Genomic DNA, 26,085 nt, shown 5'->3' with positions numbered 1-26,085 from the left:
AGTGGAACATGAGCTGGAGAGACAAAAAGAGAATTTGAAAAGCCATAAAGTAGCTTATAAAGAACCAGTAGTTTTCCTTTTGACTGGAAACTGCCAATTGCTTTCCCTGCAGCTGTTATCAGATGTGCTCAAAAGAATATTCTTGAAAGAGAAATGAAATATATGTTTAATTATGGCTTTAAGCTTATGTAGGAAATCACTTTTCCTTCCCATGGAGCTCAAGAACTACTGATATTAATTTAACAATGCACTTCATGAATTTTTTTTTTTTTTTTTTATGTTACATCCAGATTCAGGTCATGAATGCATGGTCTTAAAACCATATTAATCCCAAATCAATATGCTTCTTTTGTTATTTTAGATATTAAGCACAGTAAGCGTGGTATTATATAGATTTTTAAAAAGCAGCTTAGAAAAGGAGCTCGTTTTATGATATGGACTTTACTGAAAATGGAATTTGTGACTATTCAGATGAAAACTGCTTAAAAAAAGCTCATTGACACTAAACAAACCAAATTCAACTTTTCCAGTGGAATTGTTAATTCTGTGTTACCATGTGCCCTCCTGAAGAAGCAAATGCTTATGATAGTTACATTTTGAGACACCCACAAATCTAGGAATAGAGCTGGGCATTTTCATAGATATGGACTACATGATTAAACAGTGAAATCTTTAAGCTTGGTTTCCAGAGACTCAGAGACTTAGATCCTGGACTTCCTTTTTGGAATATGCAAGTAGGGGATGTGCCTCTGGTGATAGTGAATTTGCAAAGATAATAAGAGAGAATACTATGAATTTCATTAAATAAAATTTATCTTCAAGTTCAATAGATTATATTACACTACTTTTCAGTGTTCTGAGTTTGTTGTAATCTTCTTGCTGTCCTCTGTTGTCCTTTTCCGCTTCATTTACTTACAAAAAAATTCTTGAGTTTTTTTTAGACACCATTTTTGTAACTCACCACTCTTACTGTTGATCAAATAATGCCAAACTTAATCATGAGTTAGCTATTTACTTTTGGAAAGATTAAGTAAGTCCCCGACCCATTGTTTTTATAGTGGGCACACTTTTAGAATGGATTATTCGATAGAAGCTTTGGAACACTCAGCAAGAGGTGTGGCGGACTTGGAGCCAGTATGAGCACAGCGATCCCTCACCAGACTATAAGCTCTGCAAGACAGGCATCATTTTGTCATGTGCACCATTGTAGTTCCAGCTCAGGGGCAGCACCTCTCACCTAGAATATGGTCAAAAAATCTTTTGAAGGAATATACGAACAAATCAGGGCAGTGCTAGCTAATATCAGTTCCTAAAGTTACTCATTTGGTAGACTACATGATACTATGCATAAACTATACCTGGATTTCAGCAAGACGTTGATGAATTTGTACTAGGATCTTTCACGGGGGAGACAGGTAGGTGTTAGGTCACAGCTTAGTTATGTCAGAGGCTGGACCACAGTGGTCACTCAAAAAATATTTGTTGAAAAAAACTGAAAGCTTCTGGAGAGAAGCTGTATGGCATGTTGTGCTCCTACTTAAATCTTTTTCATTGAGATGAATGAAGACATTCATAAATTAGCAGACTTAAAACAGTTCACAAAGAGCTCAGTGGGCTGATAGAATAGCTAGAAAATGAAAAGATGAAACATTAAAAGAATAATGCAAATGCTCAGCACTTAAATTCAAAAAGTATAAAAAATATAGGCTGACAAAGATGTAATTTTCCAGTAGTTAAATATATAATGTAAATTAGACTTGAGATTTAGTTGACTGCAAACTCAATGTGAATCAACAATAATGTGATATGGCTACTAAAATATAAATGTGATTTGGAGCTGCATTAATAAATGATTAACTTTGGATCTTTACTTCATGAAACCTCTGACTGTATGCATATCGCATGTATGTGTACCTTTTTTTTTTTTTTAGGAGAAAAGATTCATACCTTTTATTGGATTCTTAATGAGAACAGTGACTCACAAAATATTAAGATCTACCAGTTCAAAAGAAGAGAGGTAACAGTCCTATTTTGTATACTGGTTAGGTCAAAGTACAGTTGTATACCATTATAATCAGTTCCTGGAAATACATTTGAAGAGCTACAGTGATGTGATAAACTGAAGCATCTCCAGGAGGCAAGCTAGGATAGTGAAGGGTGTAAAAACCACAACCTATAAAGGTAGGATTGAAGGAACTGGAGGGCTAGGCTTGGAAAGAAAAGATTTTAGAAATATTGCAAATGACTTAAAAAAAAAGGTTGTTTCGGACTAGGAAAAGGCACAGATACTGATCGTATCCGGTGTTGGTGAGAATGTGAGGAAATGGAGACTCTCATAATCTGTTAGGGTCTGAGATTGTATAGTTGTGTTGCATGCCAACTTGGCATGCTCAATTTTTGAAAAATGCGCATTTTAAAACGTATAGTTTTTAAAAATGCACATTTGTAGGTGATTTCAGAGAAATTTTGTACACAAGTGCATATGCACAAAGGTACATATACAAATAAATTTACAAGGCTCTTTACTCTAGCAGTTTTGTTAATTGCCTCAAATTGGAAATGTCCTAAGGATTTATCATAGGCTGTACCCTTGAGACAACAATGGAATACCATGCAGCAGTTAAAATTAAGGAGGCAGATCCATAAATTCTGACATGCAAAATATCATGAAGGTTTATTAAGTGAAAAAAATGTATATAATATGTGTGTATTATAGTTTATGGGAAAACCCCACAAAACATTTCCCTATGTGCATAAAGAGATAAAGATCTGTAATAATTCATAACAAGCTGATAATAATGATTCCCTCTGTGGGATTCAGGGAGGGTCAAGGGGCTCTTTATTTGTATAAATTTTAATTTTTACATAAAAATGTATTCAAGTGGTCTTTTAAATAAGAATAAGTGGAAGTTATAAATGAATAAAAGTAGATAAATAAAATTTTAGAGGATTTATACATGGAAAAGTGGTTAAATTCCTTTTTCTATATAGTTCCAGAGAGGAAACAGGGTAAGTTGTATTAGAAGGCTTATTTTAATTTTGTATAAGGAAGCATTTTTTAGGATTAGAAAGATTTAAAAATGGAATTGGTTGCCAATTATTGGCTCTATCTTCATTCCAATGGTTCAGCCCTTCCAAGAGTTGAAACAGCATTTTAGATAACTAGCCTCCAAAGATGTTTTTAAAATAATCATCCTATTCAATGGGAAAAGATTACTTCTAAAATAATTTTAAATTTTGTGAGTTTATGATTCTATGGGTAGATAATGTCTAAGTACCTGTTGAGGTATAAATTCCAAAATTCTAATTTAGAATTCCTTGACCTAGCAACCAGTTTTTTACTTTTCCAAAGTGTGGGAGGCACACTACTGGTCATTCAGGAGGTGATTTTAAGTGTTACATAAATGTGTCATTAATCATACTGAATCACTAAATCAAATCATTGGTGGGAAATTGTTATTGCCCTTTTCAGTATGGATGGAAGTCAAGGAGAAAATCGCTAACATTTTTCTGGTACTTGATATTTTCCCTTTTTAACCAAGTGAGAGAAGCTTTTGGGCTTTGGACTTCAGCTATCAATAATATATATCTATCTATAATATTATTTTTTCTTGTGTGGGTTGTGATTACCTTCTGGGTTTTGGTAGTTGTGGCACAAAATATTGGTTACCTACCCTATTTTCATTACTACCTTCTTCTTTATTAAAGGAGGCTCTTTGTTATTGGTAGTGGCAATATATCCAGCTGAAATATTATAATGCCTAGCCTTCCTTGCAGCTAGGTGTGATCATGTGTCTTAGTTCTGACTAGTGAGATGAGCAGAAATGCCATGTGTGACATCCAGGAAGGATGCTTAAGGAGAGCTGATTCATCTGAGAGATGCACACTTTCTGCCCCAGCCCCATTCTTCTTTTCTGCTTCTCATATAGATGAGATGGCTGGAGCAACAGCAGTTGAATTAGATCATGAAACAATCTTGAGAACAAAGGACTCATGCTAAGAAAGACAAAGCAGAAAAATAAGAAGGATACTGATCTCTGATAACCAATGCACTACCATAGCTATCTCTTGACTGCTTTTTCATGAGAGATTTATTTGTTAGTTTAAGTGGGTATATAAAGGAACACAGTCCTAACAGATACAGCAAGTATCAATATTATTGGTTTTCTAATTATGTTAGTGATACAGAGTTTACTTCTACAGTAATTTATTTCATTGGGATCCATTGGATCCAATTTTAGTTTTGGAGTTTATTTTTTGAACAGGTTTAGCTATTTGTCAGGATTGGTACTTCATGACTTTTATTCTTTCTTCAAAGCCTTCCAAAGAACAAAGAGAAAATTTGCCATATCTTTTAAATAGGAAAAAAACTCATTCAATCTTGCAATTTCTGTATGGGTCCATTAAACACTTTTGTAAATCTAAGATATGAGATCTTAGTGATCTTATTATTATCATTACTTTTCATATCTTGGAACATTGTGCTACTTTATCATCTTAGGAATTATTTCATCATTACTCATCAATAAGAATGATAGAATCCCCTAAATTTGAAGTCCTCCGAAAATGATATAATAGTAAAATAAATCATTCTTCAGCTTTCTTATTATGTTGCCCAAAGTATTGTATCATATTTCAAGAATGGTATAAGACTGAAGACATCATCTTTGTGGTCTGCTTTTAGTTTTCATTGAAAAGGTTGATAATTCAGAATTTTACATTGCTGCTCAAAATGGCAAAGGGAAGAAATAGAGGAAACTGGTTCAAAATTATAGGATGAATCAAATGATAAATGCAAAGAGGCAGATCATAAATTGATCATATAAGCAAAATTTGAGATTATTAGTTTTCAGATGGAGCTGTCTAGCATGTATTTTCCCAAATTTAGAAACCATTGAGTGAACAATTTATTTCTAAGGACACAAAAGAAAATAGGTCATTCTCATCTAGTTTGTTGTTCAACTAGGAAGGACTTCAGTATGCCTATATTTTGTGACAAGACTCACAAAAAGCATGTATGACAGTACTATTTCATCTTTTGTGATGCTTGCGCATCAAAATTTACTTGATCAAACGAGGTTTTTTATGTTTAAGTTCATGTGAAATTTTAAATAGTTTTAAAATTTTCTCTTTATTCTTCTGTAATTTATTTGTAAAATGACTTTAACACATAAAAAAATAAAAAGGGTCCATTGGACTTAGATGATAAACTGTGATGAGTATTTTTTCCAGTGTACTGGGGGTTAAGCAGAAATAGCTAGCTAATCAGATAATAAATATGAAGTTAATAAAAATACTAGTTAATAAACATGCTAGAATATAGCAAAAAAATCACAAAAGAGTTTTTACATTTGGGAAACATCACATTGAAATCTATTTTTTTTAATCTAAGTTTAACTTACTAAATGATGTTTTTGTATATTTGTTGATATTTTTCCTATATTTAAAATTTTTTACTATGAGTAGTTATTGTTTAATGAGTGTGGAATTTTAGTTTGGGAAGATGAAAAAATTCTGGACATGAATGGTGGTGATGTTAGCCCAACGATGTGAATGTACTTAATGTTGCTGAACTGTACATTTACAAATGGTTAAAATGGTCAATTTTATATTTATTTATATTTTTACCACAAGTTAAAAAATTAAAAATTAAAAAAATTTCTTACCTCCTCTTCTCTGGCAAATTAAAACTCAAATTGTTTTCAGTAGAATGCTTTAACTAATGACTGGTTTCATTCTTACTCGTGCCTTTATTTTGGGTGGGGTGTTCTACATGTTTTAGGACAGAATTACTATTATGTGGATATTGTACTATATGAATATGCTCATATAAGAGAGAAGATACAGCATATACAATCCTAAATCACTTCATTTTGACACTTTTATACAGTGGAGCCCGTATCAATTTAAGCACACTGTATTATACTATTTTCATTTAATATCTATCTATATCTTTCTATAATTAACATCAAATTAAGCTAGCAAATGTTTAAGTACCCTAATTGCTATAATTCTTTTGGGGCTATTGTTTTGCACAATGTGAGAGTCATAGGAGACGGATATATATATATATATGGCTGAGATGAATTGATTTTGGTGAGTAGCTTCTTCTATGCTTCTCCAGTTTCTGAGTCAAGCTGCATGTAACAAGATTCTGAGCTCTTCTTACACTTGAGTATTCCATATCCAAGACCCACTGGAGTCCAGACTTTGCATCTGTTCCTTAGTTGTCTGGTTTCCCACTGGTTTAATTTCATCCCATATTATCCATATTGCCATTCACACCTGCATCTGATAATATTTTAGAGTTTGATTTCTGGAATTTGATAGAGGGGCTATAAAGTCCACAAAAAAACTCATTTATAAGAATTCAAATAAAGATAATTTTGATTAAGATCAGGAAGCATGGGAGCAAAAGAGCTGAGGGAGAGATAGAACCATGTCTACATCAAAATTAAGTTTCTCTTGATCCGCTTAGTTTTATTATGCACAAGTTTCCTGATAAACTAATTTTCTGAAGTATACCGCATTATACTAAGATGTGTAGCGTTTGCATAATGAACTGTGACACAGGAAAAGTGTTTTATATGTTCCCTTTGAAATTTCTTTCTATTTGTATGCTTAACGTTACTGTTACATTTCTAAGTAGACTCCAGTTTTTCCTAGGAAATTGAAATGCTTTTGTGCTCTATTCATTGCAGGGATTTTCCTGCAATTTTTTAAAAAAACATTTCCACCAATGGGGTCCTTTCAGAACACCTACAGAGGATATAAAAAATATATTGTAGTGCATTGTATCGATGTCAACAGAAATGTGTGTTTTCACCCTGGTGTGATGTCAGAACAATGCAGGGCATCTTTCACTGTGCCAACTCACTGGAATAAAAGACCCATTCAGAGAGCAATCCTTGGATGGTCACAGTTTTTCAGAGTTTTTATGCATGGCCACACAAGCTTATAACTTAAAATTTTTCTTACAATGCATTATATTCTCTTCCCATTGCAGCTGAGCTTTCAAGTTGAAAAGTGAATATTTTTATGTATAGCAGCTCAAATGTATATTAATTCTTTGGTTAAAAAAAATAAACATGTTTTGTAAAATTATTGTATCCCAAGGCTAGGGTTAGCACATTTCATTCATGCTACTTTCTAAAATCCCTGGTGTTAAGATTGACAGCAGAATGTGGACTTCATAGATCCCACCGTACAGATTCTAAAACCCCCAATATAACAGATTAACAGATGTGAGTGTGGACAGTATTATTGATGCTTTGGAGATGAAATTAAAACATTTTGCATTTAGATGTACAAAATAAGCATAAAGCATTTCATTTTAGTTGGTTGAGGTTTGGGGAGAAAGAGAAAATAAAGCACTCTGCCTTAGTTCCAGGAATTCTTCTTCTCCTTGTCCCAATTCTTCATCTTGTTGTTCCTGTTAAACTTTTATTTCCCTAATTATAAAAGACAGTTGTGATTATTGAAGAAATTGGAAAATACAAATAAAGGGAAAAAATTAAACTACCTTGGAACACCATTTCCTACTCCACCCAGAGATGTCATTGTTAATGTGTTCATGTGTTAATGTGTTCCTTCCTTTGGAGTATATGTGTTGCAAAATATGTCATACTAAACATGTGATATTGTAACCTCATTCTAAGCCATGGACCTTTTCCTATTTAAGTAAATATTCTAAAGTGTCATTTTAAAAAATTAATTAATTAATTTTTGGCTGCGTTGGTTCTTCGTTGCTGCGCACGGGCTTTCTCTAGTTGCGATGAGCGGGGGCTACTCTTCGTTGCTGCGCGCAGGCTTTCTCTAGTTGTGGTGAGCAGGGGCTAACTCTTCGTTGCAGTGCGTGGGCTTCTCATTGCAGTGGCTTCTCTTATGGCGGAGCACGGGCTCTAGGTGCGTGGGCTTCAGTAGTTGTGGCACGTGGGCTCAGTAGTTGTGGCGCACAGGCTTAGTTGCTCCGCGGCATGTGGGATCTTCCCAGACCAGGGCTCGAACCCGTGTCCCCTGCATTGGCAGGCAGATTCCTAACCACTGCGCCACCAAGGAAGCCCCTTCTGTGGACTTTAATTCATGCCTCTTGCAAGGGTGAATACAAATGAAAAATAATAGGCTTAATTCTCTCTGTTGAAAATAAGGGAAGAGACTTCCTCCTACTCTCTATTCTTAGAGTATTTACTTTCGAGAACTTGTAATTGTTAAATTCTTTCTGCTGTCTCTTTGAAATGTCATCATCCAAGAAGATGGAGCCTCCATGGCCCAGTTTCTGTGGGAGGGTAGGAGCCTAACTTTGGTTGTCCCTCGCTCCAAGTTACAAAACTACCTCTTGTCATAAAGAGAAGTTAATTTTTCCTTTGGATAAAGCCAATTAGCTAACACAGATGGTCACCCCAACTACTAAGTAAATTTAGGAAGAACTGTGTGTGACAAATGGTGCTGTCAAGTCCTCTTACTTGACTAGTTATTGTTTATCTGGAGAACATGTTTGTAGAGGGTTGATCTGCTTGGCTCTATGAAAGGGTGAGATGTCTTGCAGTCTTTATACTCTCTTAGTGGATTGCTGTGATGAGTATCACATTCTGGCTTAACACTGATTCAATAATAAAATTGTTTTCTTTCTCTTTTATGTTTGTGGAGAGGTTTCCTGGATTGAGAGAAAAATATGTTTTTAATTATATTTTCCCAATACTTCTCCATTGACTTACTTTCACATTTTGTAAAACACCAAGCTGTTGCTTGCTGTAACTAACCTCCACCTGAAATTCTCCACCTTCCTCCACCTCTTTGTTTAAGCAATTCCTTCTTTAGGAAGTTCTTTAGGACTGAGCTCAGATATAATCTCAACTTGTAGAAGTCTTAACAAACTAGTTTTTAGCAGTGTTTGTATTGGATGAACATGTAAAATAATTATATAGAGGAAGCAACACATGAATGCAATGCATGAATATACCTCATACTTGGATAAAAATAGGTCCAAATGCTTGTTTTTCAAACAGGAAGATCTGCAATGTTTTTTAAAAAACCCACTCAAATATTTTAGGAAACCTTTCATGTGAATTCTGGATACAGCTGGGGCCATTTGAATTGTAGCACTGACTAATTGGCCAGTGTGAACATCCATTAGTCCTGAATAAAGAGCAGGAGACGAATGCCAAGAGGGAGGAAGTGAGGATTCAGATCATTTAGCAAATCTACTAGGAATCTTCACATCCTCATAGAGGAAGCTTTAGGGGTTATGCTGACATTTGAAGGAAGGCTGAAAACAGTGTTTCTCAAACTTGAGCACGCACTGGAGGGCTTAACACAGGTTGCCAGGTCCCATTCTCAAAGTTTCTGAGTTGGTAGGTCAGGGTGGGACCCAAGAATCTGCATTTCGAAGACTTTTCCAAGAGTTGCTGCTATTGCTGGCCCCGGCAGCACTTTGAGAATCATTGCTTTAAATTGTAGCATGACTTGAAGAAGCTGATGGAATTTGTTTAAAACAATCTGTTAGGAGTTGACAGTGCCTTCTTTTTAAAATTAAACAAGTGTTACAATTTTTTAAAAATTGCCAAAAAATTGTCTCTTTTTTGCACGCTCCCCTTTTCAGGTCCCCATCTCTGTATTTCCACTCTTACTTATTGAGCATGTACTAGTTACACATATTATTTCATTTAATCCTTATAATCATATACAAAGGTAAATGTTATCTCCATTTTACCGAAGAAAAATTTGAGCTTCATGGTAGTTTGATTACTGCCCAGTGGTTCACACCTGGTCAGTGACAAAGCTGGAGTTGCAACAGGGCCATCTGACTCCAGGTTAGGCTTCTTTTCACTACACTGCTTCTCAGCCTGAGAAAATTCAAATTGATTTTTAACTTAAGACTAATGGGAAACACCTTGAGGTGTTATAAGACTAAGGTAGAAATTACTCATGACCTTGACGTTAGCCTGATCTGACAGAGAGGCTAGTTAAGATTTTTAAAAAGTCCTAATGTGAAGTATAACATCTAGGTGTCTTGCTCCCCAAGAAAGGCAGTGGACTTGCTTCCCAAGAGGGTTGGATTATTTTAAAGTTAACTCTAGAAAAACCTCATTTTCTATATGAGTCTGAGTAATTTATTTAAGTGGCAAAAACAAATTGACCTCTTTTTTTTTTCTGGTGTAATTACCTACATGAGTCAGTGGATTCTCTATCAAGAGAAACCGAGACCAAAGAGGTTCTCCTTAATATCCCAAGAACGCATGGATCATCTCGAAAATCTCTGAAAAACTAGTAACAAGAAACAAATGACTGAGTTCATAATTGTTTCCCTTTCTCTAAGCCAAAATTGATGGCGAGTTGGAAAGCGTTGAAATCCAGTACATGCTGACACTATTTATAAGGTCTTGATATTTTAGACTTGTATTGTACCGTTCATCCTAGGATCATAAAAGTGGTTGTTAAAATTTATACCATATTAGTCTGATTAACACTGAGATGGGTAAAAATAAAGGATTGAGGAGAAATATTTATTTCACAAGGGTAGGGACTTTAATATACAGAAAGCTGCATAAATCTGCAGATGTTCTAATTAGCTTCAGCTGAACTGCTTCAGAATGCAGGATAACATGGATTTACTCTGCCAACAACTAAGAATAACTTTTCTGATGCAAAAAATGTTCAAGTTTCAATATTGAGACATAAAATACCCCAGCCCAGGGGTTAAATTCTTTTTACATCAATTTCTTCATTGGCTTGCATTCTTCCAGCACTTAAACGTTACTTCTTTATTATAAGACTTAAACAGAATTTGCTACATGGTACCCCAGTGGTACTTTTCTCAGGTCATAGTACCTGGAATCTTATTTCCTGTTAATAGTTAAACATGAACCTTAGATCACTAGAATACCGTCAGGCAAGTTATTCATACAGCGCTTAATTTACAATCAGGGAGCAGTTTAGGTCATAAGAAAATCTGGCTTATAAAGAGGATGCCATTAAGGAATCAAGGGATGTATTTCATGGGGTGTTTTTGTCAGCTGATTTCCATTTTTCTAGAAAATATGTTGTTTTTTTAAATCTCAGGACGTTTTTCCTGTTTGCTGTCAGGGTAAATCTATGTTGTTCTGCATTCAGAAGTAGTTCAGCAAATCTTATCAGAACACTTGTTGAGGGCTAAGTTACAGCCAGGGAGAGGCATCAACCCTCCTCCATCATGGGAATCCTACTTGATCCCCAAAGGCATAGAATTACTACCTTCATAAAGTTGCTTCAGCACCAAGTTTTATATTTCCATAGAACCTGGCTGTCAGATCCAACTGAGTGTTTTGATTTAACCGTTTCAGTTCTTGGAAGGCAGGTGAAGGAGAATGTTCCTTTCCAAAGGATGTCAAGGGGAAATGTGAGAGACACTGTGCCTAGAATCTCATGTACCATCGACTGCCCCTTAGACAAACCAACCTTTGGTCGATATTCTCTCAATTATATTTGACAAGCCAACCTACTGTCCTTAATTAAAATGTTGGCAGGCAGTCTTCATGTGAATTTATGCCAAGGATTTGTTATAGGCTCCTTGTTTTATGATTTCCCATTTTGAATAGTGAAAGAATAATTTCATAAACCCTTCTGAAGGAGAGTCTCTAAGTGACAATTTTATCTCCTTTATGATCTTTTTGGATCCCTGTGAATTTGTGTGGAACAAAAAAAAATATACTGCCCAAATATGCTGTGTTTTAATTTCTTAATAAAAACAATATAGTTGTGAAAGGCATTTGCAGGAAATTTATTCAGAATAGATGTTACTGTGATGTGAGCATTAGTTTGCAACCTTAGGAACAATGAACATAAAAAATCAACATTATTACAGATGAATGGATAAAGAAGATGTGACACATATATACAGTGGAATATTACTCAGCCATAAAAAGAAACGAAGTTGAGTTATTTGTAGTGAGGTGGATGGACCCAGAGTCTGTCATACAGAGTGAAGTAAGTCAGAAAGAGAAAAACAAATACCATATGCTAACACATATATATGGAATCTAAAAAAAATGGTTCTGAAGAACCTAGGGGCAGGACAGGAATAAAGACACAGACATACAGAATGAACTTGAGGACATGGGGAGGGGGAAGGGTAAGCTGGGATGAAGTGAGAGAATGGCATGGACTTATGTATGCTACCAAATGTAAAATAGGTAGCTAATGGGAAGCAGCCGCATAGCACAGGGAGATCAGCTAGGTGCTTTCTGATCACCTAGAGGGGTGGGTTAGGGAGGGTGGGAGGGAGACGCAAGAGGGAGGAGATATGGGAATATAGGTATATGTATATAGCTGATTCACTTTGTTATAAAGTGGAAACTAACACACCATTGCAAAGCAATTATACTCCAATAAAGATGTTAAAAAACAACAACAACAACATTATTTGTAGACTTGCCAGCTACCTATTACTATAGAATCAGTCAGGAATGTTATAAACTATGTAGACCCATGGCTCTGAATTTACATTTAACCCTTACTTGTCTAGTATCTAAGTGACATTTTTAAACTTTTAATCCTAATTGATATTTAAAAAAAACTGATCACTGGTGTTAAAAAAAAAACCAAAACGAACAGAACTGGTCACTGATGTAAAAAAATCAAGCAGTACCTGTAACATAGAAAGAACTCAGTGCATGTGGGTTCTATATCCTACAGCCCCCTTTTCATTTATTGGGCATTTTTCTTTCTCTCCTCTCTTCCATCAAAGGGTAGGTTGGGAATAAAAAAGATAGAATTGGAATAAGCTCATTAGAGCGATTTGCAGTACATGATACAAGGAACTATTGGCAGATGATTTTCAACATAGGTAAAACGAGTATGAGAATAATTAGTGCCTTTTCTCATTCCATGACAGCTTTCTCCATTAGCATGGCTACTGGTGATACAGCTGCATGATTGGCAGAGTCTGATATGCCAGAGCTAGGAGAAATTCCAGGGAGACCCAGTTCCTCAACGATGATCAGATATTCTCAGTCCCAGAAAGCCAATTCCTCAACTCTCAGGATATGTCTAAATGGCAGCCACTTCCTCTTCCCTTGACTCAGGCCCTGGTCATCTGAGCTTCTAGACTGTGATAATATTCCTCCAGTCTTTATTTTTTTTAAAATTTTTATTCGAGTATAGTTGCTTTACAATGTTGTGTTAGTTTCTACTGTACAGCAAAGTGAATCAGCTATACATATACATATATCCCCTCTTTTTTGAATTTCCTTCCCATTTAGGTCACCATAGAGCACTGAGTAGAGTTCCCTGAGCTATACAGTAGGTTCTCATTAGTTATCTATTTTATACATATTATCCACAGTGTATATATGTCAATTCCAATCTCCCAATTCATCCCACCCTCCCCTTTCCCCCTTGGTATCCATACGTTTGTTCTCTACATCTGTGTCTCTATTTCTGCTTTGTAAATAAGATCGTCTATACCAGTTTTTACAGATTCCACATGTATGTGTTAATATACGATATTTGTTTTTCTCTTTCTGACTTACTTCACTCTGTGTGACAGTCCCTAGGTCCATCCATGTCTCTACAGATGACATAATTTCATTCCTTTTTATGGCTGAGTAATACTCCATTGTATGTATGTATGTACCACATCTTCTTTATCCATTCATCTGTTGATGGACATTTAGTTTGTTTCCACGTCCTGGCTATTGTAAATAGTGCTGCAATGAACATTGGGGTGCATGTGTCTTTTTTTAAAAATATTTATTTATTTATTTATTTGGTTGTGCCAGGTCTTAGTTTTGGCAGGTGGGCTTCTTAGTTGCGACTCATGGACTCCTTAGTTGTGGCACATGGGCTCCTTAGTTGTGGCATGCCTGTGGGATCTAGTTCTCTGACAAGGTATTGAACCCGGGCTCCCTGCATTGGGAGCACGGAGTCTTAACCACTGTGCCACCAGGGAAGTCCCTGCATGTGTCTTTTTCAATTATGGTTTTCTCTGGGTATATGCCCCGTAGTGGGATGGCTGGGTCACATGGTAGTTCTACTTTTAGTTTTTTAAGAAACCTCCATACGGTTCTCCATAGTGGCTGTATCAATTTACATTCCCACCAACAGTGCAGGAGGGTTCCCTTTTCTCCACCCCCTCTCCAGCATTTATTGTTTGTTGATTTTGTGATGATGGCCATTCTGACTGGTGTGAGGTGATGTCTTCAGTCTTTATTTACTTAGTTCCTATTGAATGTCATTGGGACATCAAAGACTGACCCCAGTTCATCCCTTGATTCTCAATTCTGAAATATATTCACCAAGCTAGGTTTCTGTTGGGACAGTGTCCTACCAGAAAATACACAATTTTGCCTTTATTATATGCTCCAAGGTGAATAACTTGCCCATTACTTGCTATCATTGATACCTCTAGACAAGAACATCTGGCCCCTGTGAATTGAGTCTTAGCAATAAAAACTGTTGGTATGAGAGTGATGCATGTACTTGACTCTGGCAGAAGCACTTCAGAAATAGACAACAGCCTTATGGGAAGAGAGAAGAGTAGAGGTTGTGTTCCCTTTGCCACTTTTGAATTAAAGGAATTTCATTGTAATCACAGGCTTTCCTTCAAATCTAGGTTTCTACACTTATTCCATCTCCCTTTGTTCGTTTTCATTTGCGCATAATCTCAGTTGTATGGCACATATCAGAGAAGAGAGTCTGGCATTTGCCTTTAAATCTTCCACAAGTTAACTGAAGAAGAGAATGAATTTTTAGATTATTATCTCACTAACCACATCTACACCCATGTTAAATAGTATCTACTTCACTTTGTACTGTCTAGACTTGACAGTCTAGATAGAGTTAATGCTCACTAGCAGGCTGGAGAGGTCCCCTGGATCTTCTTGGCTGGGTAATGTGATGTCACGGTTTTCTTCTTCTGATACAGTTTGGAAAGAGCTGAGACCACAGGTCAGGGAGAAGGACATGCAACAGGAAGCAGCCCTATTGTCCCCTCACTTGGTAACAGCCTCCGTACAGCAACACATTCAGCTCCCAGGATAAAAGCAGGTGTTTTGCTTTAAATAAGACCAACAAAGCCTTTTCTGTTCTCAATAGGCTTATATTTTTAGACACTAAGGTAAGGAGGAAGAGAACATTATCCCATTCTGTGCACAAAAATAAAGATTCAGGTTGAACTGCATAATTAAGAACTGAAAGGGGGAAAATGCAATTCAATTAAAACTGGCAGAATAATACACGGAATCAATGGCTTTATTTGGTGTTTAATGATGATACTGTTTTCATTTTATTATACATGAGTCATAACCAGCTTTGCCTTAGTTTAACTGTATTCCTTACAGAGTAAACTGAAGTATGCAATTTGCAGTAGACTCATCAATTAAAAAGAGGCTTGGGCTTCCCCGGTGGCGCAGTGGGTAAGAATCTGCCTGCCAATGCAGGGGACATGGGTTCGAGCCCTGGTCCAGGAAGATCCCACATGCTGCGGAGCAACTAAGCCCGTGCGCTCTAGAGCCCGTGAGCCACAACTACTGAGCCCATGTGCCACAACTACTGAAGCCCGCACGCCTAGAGCCCATGCTCCGCAACAAAGAGAAGCCACCGCAATGAGAAGCCTGCGCACCGCAACGAAGAGTAGCCCCCGCTCACCACAACTAGAGAAAGCCCACACAGTGACGAAGACCCAATGCAGCCAAAAATAAAATTAAAAAAAAGAATAAGAAAAAAGAGGCTTATTTAAGATGATCATAAATTGACCCCTGAGACTGAAGCTAAATTTTTTCCATTCCAATATATCAGTTTATTAGAATGATAAAAAATTTTAGGCAGGGGTAGCCTGGAGAGAGGCATTGGTGGGAGAGATGAGGAGCAGTGTGCAAAGGATAAAGCCTGATTTCCATGAAAAAAAAAATAATGATAGTAAGTATGTTTTCCAGTGGAGAAAATGATATGGCAATATATTTTTGATCCAGTGAGCTGAACAAAACACGATGAGATTTTAGGCTGGAGAGGAAATGCTAGATTGAGCTGCCTATATAAAATGAATCATGGTATTGGCACAAAATCGAGTGTAATAGGGAGATAGCATTTCTATATATGGCCTTATATCCATAGAGATGTTAAAATTGGGACATGACACCCAAGGAAAGCAGAAGAGAGGTAAGTGTTAGAAATTAGGCTACTTGAGTACATCATGTATTAGTGGTGGGATATAGAACATTTTGCTGTTAGGCACATTAATCAGAGGAAATTTCTCAGATGTTCTACTCAGTAGGGTGGATACATTGCCAGAGCTCTGTGAATGCAGCTGAGGACCTAACGTGAATTAGCAGTGAATACTGAATGATTGCAGAGTCAGGAACCGATAGGTTAGTCCTTGCAAAATGCAGCCACCTTATGTCTGTATTCCATTAGTTGTTATAAAAGTTTTATATTCCCTATGCTTGACTAAATTTCAGTCATAGTATATAAACAAACAGATTAAGGGACTTTTATTTACCTATAACAACTCTGCTCTCCTCAAGAGCTGATAATGGATTGCGTCTGAGAAAATAGTAATTTTCCCCCTCATCAGGGAGTCAGGGGACCATCCTGTCCTCCTTGGTTGATGAGCGCTGGCCACCTAGGACATTCTTATGTAGGCTGGATTTTCCCGTAGTAAGCACAGTCTTCAAACTCATTTCTGTTTTCTAATATCAGAATAATCTTCTTTCTGACTGGGCAGTGATAGACCAACTCCCTATGCCAATGACTCCTTTATAGTGGCTTGGAATGGACAGAGGAAAAGCAAAATAAAGAGAAAAGCACATAAGCAGAAGCCTTGAAGCCCACAAAGCAAACAAAATAATAATGCTTGTGCTTTTAGATGTGGAGATTATCTTAAATTCATAGTAGTGACTCATCTTTAAAGATCATTTTATCACTTTGTATCTTCTTACATATTTTTGCTTTTCCTTTACTTTTTTTTTGGACATTAAAAAAAATGTCAACATGTGGATCAACAGAAAGGTTTTCAGACACTTCCATGGACTATTCCTTGAGTCAGATACTTGACTCAAATTTTGATGGACATAACCAGATATATAGGTAAATATGTACCTATAGATTATTTTTATAAACTTTTAATAATTTTTATTAAAATTATAAAATTATATAATAATTTTAAATAAAATTATTAATTTTATACATATGTAAATAATTTTAAGGAGACCAGAATTAAGTTGCTATTATATTTTTCTTCTCAGATTCTAGGATTATTGTTGGTAAAATTACACAGTTTTCATAGGATGATTAAAAATGAGAGCTATCATTTATAAAGCAGGTGAAACTGTGAAACTACAGTAAATAAAACATGTCCTGTATATGATTTGTATATTAACTGAGACAAACAAACCTTGACTCATTCAGAATTTATGCATTCCAGACGAAAACAGCACTATTCAATTGCTAGGCAGCTACACAGGCTGAGAGATGTAGTTAGTTGCTGTGAAACAATAAATTATGCTTCCCTTTTTAAGATTCAAGAAAATGACCTTGATCTTGTTGCACTGTGGTTCAGCTAATAGAGCAAGTGAGTCACAGACGTAAGACTGTATGTGTTTGGACTTGTAGTATGTATTTATTCATTCATTCATTCACTGATTCTTTTATTTCTATATTCAACAAATTTGGTTTGAGCATCCCATATGATTTAGGCATTATACCAATTATTAGGTACAATACTTTGTCTAATAAACACTTGATAGCACTTACTGTGTGCCAGGTATTGACTCATTTAATTGTCATAACAACTCTATGAGTTATGTTTCCCACATTTTACAGATGAGAAAACTGAGTCACAAAGAAGTTGAGTAACTTGCCCAAGGTCACACAGCTAGTAAGTATAGAGCTGAGATTAGAACCCAGGCAGGTTGGCTCCAAAGTTCATGCTCTTAACCTTAAGACAGATATAGTCTCTGCTGTCCTAGAACTTACAGTCCAGAGGGGATACAGAGAACAAACAGGTAAACAAAAGAGAAACAAAAAATAATGGGCTGTGATAGGGCTATGAAGGAAACAAACAGTAACGGAGGATAATGGCTGTCTGCATAGGGTGATCAGGGAAAGTTCACTGAAGAGGTGACATTTAAACTGAGGCAGGAAAGGTGGGAAGGAGGCAGCCAAATGCAGGACTGAGAGAGTATCCAGGCCAAGGGAAGGTTGGGTGCTTAAGAAACTCAACAGGGGCCAGGGAGGCTAGAGCAGGCAGGTGGGTGCTTGTCACTTCAGGAGGGGAGTGAGAGCCAGAACAGGATTTCAGACAAAATGCCTGGAAGAAACTTCGTGAGATAGAGAAAACAATTCCTCTACATGAGAAAAAAAAAAATATATATATTTTTTTAAGTTATTTCTGAGATATACATTTTAAAGTAATAACTAGAATTATGACTTACAACATTATACCAGAACATATAAGATTTTTAGAAATTTCATATAATGTCTGAAACATTTATATTAACATATTTCCATACAAATAACCCAAAGAAAGTTTAGTATTAGTTGTTTTTTTGTTTGTTTGTTTGTTTTTTTATACTGCAGGTTCTTATTAGTCATCAATTTTATACACATCAGTGTATACGTGTCAATCCCAATCGCCCAATTCAGCACACCACCATCCCCACCCCACCGCAGTTTTCCCCCCTTGGTGTCCATACGTTTGTTCTCTACATCTGTGTCTCAACTTCTGCCCTGCAAACTGGTTCATCTGTACCATTTTTCTAGGTTCCACATACATGCGTTAGTATACGATATTTGTTTTTCTCTTTCTGACTTACTTCACTCTGTATGACAGTCTCTAGATCCATCCACGTCTCAACAAATGACTCAATTTCGTTCCTTTTTATGGCTGAGTAATATTCCATTGTATATATGTACCACAACTTCTTTATCCATTTGTCTGTCGATGGGCATTTAGGTTGCTTCCATGACCTGGCTATTGTAAATAGTGCTGCAATGAACATTGGGGTGCATGTGTCTTTCTGAATTATGGTTTTCTCTGGGTATATGCCCAGTAGTGGGATTGCTGGATCATACGGTAATTCTACGTTTAGTTTTTTAAGGAACCTCCATACTGTTCTCCATAGTGACTGTATCAATTTACATTCCCACCAACAGTGCAAGAGGGTTCCCTTTTCTCCGCACCCTCTCCAGCATTTGTTGTTTGTAGATTTTCTGATGATGCCCATTCTAACTGGTGTGAGGTGATACCTCATTGTAGTTTTGATTTGCATTTCTCTAATAATTAGTGATGTTGAGCAGCTTTTCATGTGCTTCTTGGCCATCTGTATGTCTTCTTTGGAGAAATGTCTATTTAGGTCTTCTGCCCATTTTTGGATTGGGTTGTTTGTTTCTTTAATATTGAGCTGCATGAGCTGTTTATATATTTTGGAGATTAATCCTTTGTCCGTTGATTCGTTTGCGAATATTTTCTCCCATTCTGAGGGTTGTCTTTTCATCTTGTTTATGGTTTCCTTTGCTGTGCAAAAGCTTTGAAGCTTCATTAGGTCCCATTTGTTTATTTCTGTTTTTATTTCCATTACTCTAGGAGGTGGATCAAAAAAGATCTTGCTGTGATTTATGTCAAAGAGTGTTCTTCCTATGTTTTCCTCTGAGAGTTTTATAGTGTCCGGTCTTACATTTAGGTCTCTAATCCATTTTGAGTTTATTTTTGTGTATGGTGTTAGGGAGTGTTCTAATTTCATTCTTTTACATGTAGCTGTCCAGTTTTTCCAGCACCACTTATTGAAGAGACTGTCTTTCTCCATTGTATATCGTTGCCTCCTTTGTCATAGATTAGTTGACCATAAGTGCGTGGGTTTATCTCTGGGCTTTCTATAAATGAGAAGAATATTTCTTGGAATATGGGGAGTTTGGATGGGGATGGGAAAGTATGTATATGGAGGGGAAGTATGGAGGGCAGAGATGTAGGTGCGTCCCAGAGAAAGTCTTAGGGGCACAGCCAACCATCAAGAAACTCAAAGATGCTGAGATCAGGGGCGATCTGTATCCTACATCCTGGGTAGATGCCCACAGAAGCAACAACAACTGGCAGTAAGTTAGAGCTAGGCAAATGGGGTCATGGATTGCTTCACAGAGATTCTGGTGCCCCAGCGTGGTACCAAAGCTCAAACAGTTCCTGGGTCCCCAGGAATGTAAATAGGGGAGAGAACAGCCAGGTTTGACGGGATCATGCAGACAGCCATAAGGAAATGTCTTGGGGAGACTTCATGTAGATGAACGGCAAATGCCCTTTATCAGTGTCTTTCTACTATGAAAGCTCTCCCCTGTCCTCAGAAAGTTAGGCCAACCCCAGGAAAAGTGGAGTTGCTGATTGCTGGGAATTAACTGCCCACTAACCCCACAGAATGGAGACTCAGAAAGGAAGTGGAATAATGGGAAAATAAAGCTGGTGTCTTGCACATCTGAGTTTGTGGAGTGAGGATCCTACTTGCTTCTTGTGGAGGCCCCTTCCAGGTTTGGTAAAAATTCACCTGCATCAAATAGTCACACCATGGGTTAATTATAAACAAACAGGTTTGTACAAACCCTAGAATTAAAGCCAAGTCATTTGAAGGTAACATGTGGAAACTGTGGGAGGACTGTAAACAGAAATGAGGATGACTCTCAGAAGTCACTGTGGATTTTGAAAATAGCAGTGGATTGTGATGAGGCTGAGTTTGAAAATGTATAAGAGAATGTTTTAAACCTTCAGGGAAGAAAAAAAGGTGGTCTTCAGGAGAGAGAGAGTAGGTGAATGTACCCTTAGAGGTCTTAAAAAACTTGTTTTAAATTTTTAGTAAATTAAATTATTGATTTTTAGAAGAATACCTAGAAAGGGTGAGTTCTGAATATGATTTTTAAAATTTATTTTATTGAAATATGGTTGATTTACAATGTTGTGTTAATTTCTGCTGTACTGCAAAGTGATTCAGTTATACATATATATTCTTTTCCATTATCGTTTATTACAGGATATTGAATATATCCTGTGCTATACAGTAGGGCCTTGTTGTTTGTCCATTCTCTATATAATAGTTGGCATCTGCTAATCCCAATCTCCCGATCCATCCCCACCCACCCCCCAACCCCCTTGGCAACCACAAATCTGTTCTCTATGTCTGTGAGTCTGTTTCTGCTTCGTAGATAAGTTCATTTGTGTCATATTTTAGATTCCACATATAAATGATATCATATGGTATTTGTCTTTCTCTTTCTGACTTCATTTAGCATGATAATCTCTAGTTCCATCCATGTTGCTGCAAATGGCATTATTTCATTCTTTTTTATGTGTGTGTATATATATCAAATCTTCTTTATCCATTCATCCATCAGTGGACATTTAGGTTGTTTCCATGTCTTGGCTATTACAAATAGTGCTGCTGTGAGCATTGGGGTGCACGTTATCTTTTCAAATTGTAGTTTTTTCCTGGATTTTATGCCCAGGAGTGGGATTGCTGGATCATATGGCAATTCTATTTCTAGTATTTTTGAGGAACCTCCATACTGTTTTCCATGGTGGCTGCACAAATTTACTTTCCCATCAACAGTGTAGGAGGGTTCCCTTTTCTCCACACCCTCTCCAGCATTTGCGATTTGTAGACTTTTTAAATGATGGCCATTCTGACTGGTGTCAGGTGGTACCTCATTGTAGTTTTGATTTGCATTTCTCTAATAATTCGTGATGACTAGCATCTTGCCATGTGCCTATTGGCCATCTGTATGTCTTCCTTGGAGAAATGTCTATTTAGGTCTTCTACCCATTCTTTGATTGGGTTGTTTGTGGTTTTTGTTGTAGTTGTATGAGCTGTTTGTATATTTTGGAAATTAAGCCCTTGTCATTTGCAATATTTGCAAATATTTTCTTCCAGTCTATAGGTTGTCTTTTCTCATTTTGCTTGTGGTTTCCTTTGCTGTGCAAAAGCTTAAAAGTTTGATTAGGTCCCATTTGTTTATTTTTGCTTTTATTTCTCTTGTCTTGGAAGACTGACCTAAGAAAATATTGGTACAATTTATGTCAGAGAATGTTTTGCCTATGTTCTCTCCTAGGAATTTTATGGTATCATGTCTTGTATTTAAGTCTTTAAGCCAATTTGAGCTTATTTTTGTGTATAGTGTGAGGGTGTGTTCTAACTTCTTTGATTTATATGCAGCTGTCCAACTTTCCCAACACCACTTGCTGAAGAGACTGTGTTTTCCGCATTGTTTATTCCTGCCTACTTTGTCGAAGATTAATTGACCATAGGTGTGTGGGTTTATTTCTGGGCTCTCTATTCTGTTACATTGATCCATATGTGTATTTCTGAATATGATTTTTATAGCTTCTAATTTGGACTGTGATTTTTCTAAATGAGCTAATAGTTACTATTTCAGGAAAAGTAGGGCATTTTTAGCAGTACCAGCTATAGTGAGCATACTCTTCTTGAGTCTCTCTAAGAAATGGCTATCAAGGTAAAAATGAATTGAGTATCCCTTCAATGGTGCTTGCTCCTAATTTTCCAATGATGTATCCTTCCACATACACACATAAACACACACAGAGGGGTGAAGATACTGTGTATGTGGAGAGAGTGGGGAACTAGACTTCACTGCAAAGCTAGTGCATGGACTCAGAGGGGCATGGTTTCTAAGATGATTGGGAAGGTACATATTCTCCTTTAAATATTTTTTTTGAGTTGCTTTTGTAAAAAGAAATGAACATTTTGTCATAGAATATCCCCATACATAGATCCCATATCTGGCAATGAAGACAAAAATGGTGTTTGGTAGGGGGGAGCAGGGTTTCAGGAAAGAACCTAAGCCTTGGAGGGTACCCATTTGCCTCTTGAAACAGACATCTATCTTTGGGATTAATCACTATGACTAGGGGTTAGACTGGGAACCAGAAGCCAGAGACAACCACTTATACACCCAGTTATGTGACAGTCAACAGAGTCCTGCCTATTAACACATTTAAGAGGAACAACCTTACTGTTATATGGATAACTAGTGGAAGGGAGGGAAATATTTAAAAATGTTGAACCAACTGTACCAGTTTATATGACTTTATAAATTTTTCTAGCATTGTTAACCTGGTTGAGTACTGGCATGGAGAGGAAGAATGCTAGAGGCAAATGAAGACGAAGGAAGATTGATGAGTACTGAGAGTGGCATCTATGGATTGGAAGTCATGGGAGGTGGTAGAATTTTTACAAGAGCATTTGCACAAGTAAGCAGAACAGATTGGAGGCTGTGATCAGATAATTTTTTTTTTTTTAATTTATCAAGTTGGAGGAGGGAGTATACAGATGAATGAAACAGAGTCCCTGGCTTCAAGAACCTGGAATTGGAGGAGGTAAAGGGGAATGGATAGAGTATGAAAAACTCAGATAACTAAAACATAAGTAGGATCTGATAAATGTTATAAGTGAGATACAAGCAGACTCTTACATAAATTAAAAGATTATTTGAGAAGGCGAATGAGGTCTTGGAGCTCATTTGACTTATTTTTTATTATATAGGTAAGGGAATCTCACTTCCAGAAATGTTGAATGACCCGATGAAGGTCTACCAGCTGTAAATCTGCTCTTTCTTACACTATGTATATAAACACACTTGCAGACCTATTTTTTGTTATGTCAAATGTCTTTGAAATGTATTATTTTAAAAATTATTTCATATAACTGGTCAAGAAAAAGATTACATGAGCTTGTGAGCACAGTGGAAAATAATGTATAAAAGAAGTCACAGACATTTATATCCAGTACAAAATGACTGAGCTGTTGACTAAATATTGACTGTAAATCTTCAACCACCCACTATCCACAGGTGCCAATCTGCCTATAGTTACACACAATTTATATAATATGTATTTGATGCCAAAATACACAGTGAATTTCTTGAATTCTTTAAAAAGAAAATCAGAAGCCACTTTGAACCACTATAGTCTTCTCCCTTAATGTCGTTCACTTTCCTAAGTAAGATCAGAAAAACCTAATTTGGAGAAATGGGCTGGGCTCTACAAATAGGCCTGAATTCTTCACTGTGTTGACAGATAAACATTGGTTATTGCAAGTTCAAATTTAACAAATATAATGTTGAACTGGGATCTATGGAATGAAACTTGATAATCATGGGGAGCAAAATGTCTGCCCTGAGTTTCATAGGTGGTTAGGGGTGGATTTGATGGGCTTTGTGGTGTGTCGTGTGGAAAGGCTAGGAAAAGAGAGGATGAAGAGGAAATCGTTCTTTCCCTTTTGGGTTTATAATGAAATTTATAATGAAATTTCCCCAAGAAAGTGGAATTATTTTAGGGCCATGGCAAGACAGATTGAGAAGTAGAAATCTGGAATCATCAATTCAACATAGAATTTTTGATTTACTGTATGCAAATGAAAAATAGAACTGGCTTTGTTATTGACAACGCTTAGGAAATCAGGGCTCTGGGTTAGAGATGGGTCTGGTTCTTGGCATCAGAATTCATGAGGTCCTGTAAACTTGATGCAAAAGTGATCCTGCCACAGGAGATGAATCGTCCATCTTGTTCATGGCAGTGAGGAGCAATAACCAGACAATGCATCATTGATCCTCTGATTTGAGAAGAATAAATAGTAAAAAAAAATACTTCACTACTTTTTTTTTAAGGAACTATTTTTTGGAGCATTTTTAAGTTCATAGCAAAATTAAGCAGAAAGTCCAGAGATTTCCCATATACCCCCTATCCCCACACTGCACAGCCTCCCCTCTTATCAGCATTCCCTACCAGAGTGATGTATTTGTTATAACTGATGAACCTACAGTGACGCATCATTATCATCCAAAGTCCATGTTGGTTTATGTTATGGTTCACTCTTTGCATTGTATGGACAAATGTATAATGGCATATCTCCACAATTATAGTATCATGCAGAGTAGCTTTACTGCTGTAAAATCCTTTGTGCTCTGCCTATTCATCCCTCTCTCCCCCCAACCCTTTTTTTTAAAAAAATTTATTTATTTTTGGCTGCGTTGGGTCTTCGTTGCTGTGTGCGGGCTTTCTCTAGTTGTGGTGAGTGAGGGCTACTCTTCGTTGCAGTGCGCAGGCTTCTCATTGCGGTGGCTTCTCTTTTTGTGGAGCACGGGCTCTAGGCACGTGGGCTTCAGTAGTTTTGGCACATGAGCTCAGTAGTTGTGGCTCACGGGCTCTAGTTTGCAGGCTCAGTAGTTGTGGCACACAGGCTTAGTTGCTCCGTGGCATGTGGGATCTTCCTGGACCAGGGCTCAAACCCATGTCCCCTGCATTGGCAGGAGGATTCTTAACCACTGTGCCACCAGGGAAGCCCTCTCCCCCCAACTCTTGACAACAACTGATGTTTTTACTGTCTCCATAGTTTTGCCTTTTCCAGAATTCATATAGTTGGGATCATACAGTATGTAGTCTTTTTAGATTGGCTTTTTTCACTTAGTAATATGCATTTAAGTTTCCTTCATGTCTTTTCATGGTTTGCTAACTAATTTCTTTTTAGCACTGGATAATATTCCCTTGTCTGGATGTAACACAGTTTGTTTATCCATTGAGTTACTAAAGGACATCATGGTTGTTTCCAAGCTTTGTCAATTATGAATAGAGCTATTATAAACATCTGTGTGCCGGTTTTTGTGTGGACCTAAGTTTTCATCGTCTGGGGAAAAATACCAAGGAAGGCAACTGCTAGATCGTATGATAGGAGTATATTTAGTTTTGTAAGAAATCACCAGACTTTCCTCCAAAATGGCTGTACATTTTGCATTCTCAACCAGGAAAGAGAGTTCCTGTTGCTTTACATCCTTGCCAGCATTTGGTGTTGTCAGTGTTCTGGATTTCGGTCATTCTAATAGGTGTGTAGTGGTATCTCGTTGTTTTAATTTGTATTTCCCTGATGACGTATGTTATGGAACATGTTTTCATATGCTTATTTGTCATCTGTGTGTCTTCTTTGGTGATGTGACTGTTTATTGCTTTTGTGGTTAAAAATCTGTGATGGATGTACTCATTTTTTAAAATAATAATCAAGAAGTTATTTTGGGTCTCGATGTTCTTATTGATTTTCAAGTAACAGAGTACCAAATCCTTATTCTTTC

The sequence above is a fragment of the Balaenoptera ricei genome, chromosome 14, assembly GCF_028023285.1.
Source record: "Balaenoptera ricei isolate mBalRic1 chromosome 14, mBalRic1.hap2, whole genome shotgun sequence".
NCBI lineage: Eukaryota > Metazoa > Chordata > Mammalia > Artiodactyla > Balaenopteridae > Balaenoptera > Balaenoptera ricei.
Note: the sequence above shows the minus strand (reverse complement) of the source record.